The sequence below is a fragment of the Phalaenopsis equestris genome, unplaced genomic scaffold (genome assembly GCF_001263595.1).
Source record: "Phalaenopsis equestris unplaced genomic scaffold, ASM126359v1 Scaffold001063, whole genome shotgun sequence".
In the NCBI taxonomy this organism is placed as follows: domain Eukaryota; kingdom Viridiplantae; phylum Streptophyta; class Magnoliopsida; order Asparagales; family Orchidaceae; genus Phalaenopsis; species Phalaenopsis equestris.
The window spans coordinates 44446-46147 of NW_018165502.1; positions in this window are offsets into that span (position 1 = coordinate 44446).

Below are 1702 nucleotides of genomic sequence, written 5' to 3' on the forward strand. Positions count from 1 at the left end.
ATATATATATATATATATATATATCTTAAGCAATGAAGATTCTTTATTAATAAGTTCAAGAAATACAACAAACTTGCTGAAAGTTAGAGAATTGGCTGAAATAGCTATTTTTTGGGATCTTGGTGAAGGCAACATATCTTTCTGGCATGACACTTGGTGTATGGAAGAATTGGGTGATTTGTCTAATGTGGCAACTATGCATTACAAGGTGGCTGATTGTTGGAATGGCAGAGTTTAACTTGCTCTATCTCCAAGATCGTCATTAATAGTTCAAGAAGGGATAAATTGATCATGAAATACTCCTCTTCTATCTCTATCACTAAAGTTATCATAATTTGTATTCTTGGGTGTAGGTGGATTTGGGTAAGTTAATTTGGAATAAACTTCTCTCCCCCTCCATGCCATTCTTCATATGGAGAGCCTATTATACTATATTACCCATCGATGACTTACTGAAACTCAAGGGCTTATGCCTTCCTTCTCAATGCTTACCCTGTAAAATGGTGGAGGAGAACTTCAATCACCCATTTCTAAATTGGTCTTACTCTTTGCATATTTGGTTCTCTATAGTGAGTTTCCTGGGCATCACTGCCCCTTCCCAATGGTTAGTTTAATCTGGAGAATTGCTTATGTACTTGGAATTAAAATTATAGTGTAAATAAGATTACTGCTTTAATTCCCTACATTTCTTTATGGTTCATATGGATGGTTTGAAATTTGTTTAAGCATGAGAATTTAGTGGTTAAAGAGTAAAGAGTGGTGGCTAATATTATTTCTCATTTACATAAAATTGCTCTTTTTGGTCATGTTGATATCACTTTATTTGATGGTTTGGACTATTTTAATACTTTGGTGCAAGATAAGAGTAAAAAAAGAAAGGCTAGATGTGTTCAATAGGTCCTATGGAGGAGGCTTTCTACACCTTGGATAATAGGAAACACAAATGGTAGTTGATGTATGGATAATTCTAATGTAGGTGGTATTTTTAGAGATAATATGGGTAATTGCTTATGATTTTTCCTTTCCTCTTAAGTGGCGTCTTAATCTTTGGAAGCTGAAGTGCTGGCTGTCCTTTTGGCCATCAAAATTGTTGTTATTTTGAAATGGAACTGGTTACATATAAAATTGGAGTCTTCAGTGCTTACTCATATTCTGTAGGGTATCAAACCACCCCCTTGGAACATTTGTTATGTGTCAAATGTGTTTTCTCTTTGACCATGGATCTAAATTTACTTTGGAGTTCATTCCTAAGGAGGGAAACCGTTCGACAGAATAGCTTGCTAAGGCTAGATCTACTTCTAATAGAGTTATGGTTCATGTAGTGTTTCCTCTCCCACCTAAACTGCTTTTACATGGAGATATTATGGTTCCTTACATCAGATGTTAATCTCTTTATTTTTGCTTCTGGGTTATGTTGGTTTAACTTTTTTAAGGATTACTTATAATTGGTGTTTACTTGTATTTTGCAGTTTTTTAATTGTGTTTCATTGTAAACATGGTCGTTGGATCCCTAGAATTTACTTTTGGGTGAGTTGTATTTTGGGTTTCTATTGAGATCCACTGCTTATACTTGTAACCCATTATTTGGCAGCAAAAAATCTACATACGTGTTTCTCTAAGAAATATATTTATACATGATACTTTCTCCCTCTAGGATCATTAACATATATCCCTATGATGCATTCAACAAGTCAACACCTTG